The sequence below is a fragment of the Sinocyclocheilus anshuiensis genome, unplaced genomic scaffold (assembly GCF_001515605.1).
Source record: "Sinocyclocheilus anshuiensis isolate Anshui unplaced genomic scaffold, SAMN03320099.WGS_v1.1 scaffold3274, whole genome shotgun sequence".
In the NCBI taxonomy this organism is placed as follows: Eukaryota; Metazoa; Chordata; class Actinopteri; order Cypriniformes; family Cyprinidae; genus Sinocyclocheilus; species Sinocyclocheilus anshuiensis.
The window spans coordinates 176579-176833 of record NW_015537940.1 but is presented as its reverse complement, the minus strand read 5'-3'; positions in this window follow the sequence as shown (position 1 = coordinate 176833).

Here is a 255-nt window from a genome sequence, read left to right as displayed (position 1 = left end):
AGTCTGGGTAGCCAGTGGTGGAACAGACACAAACGGGAACAAAGGATTCTCCACCCAGCCCTCCTCCGGGGGAAGGAGTGGTGCGGTCACCATCTCCTGAAGTGCAGGATCCAAGAACTCCGGGTCGCCTGTCTCAGGGACGCCACCTGCCCTGGTGCTTCATGGGCTTGGTAGGGTCGGAGGCGGGCTGCGCCGGTTTCCTGCAGCCAGCTCCACACTGCGGCCGTTGTGAAGGAGGAGGAGGGCGCCCTCGGC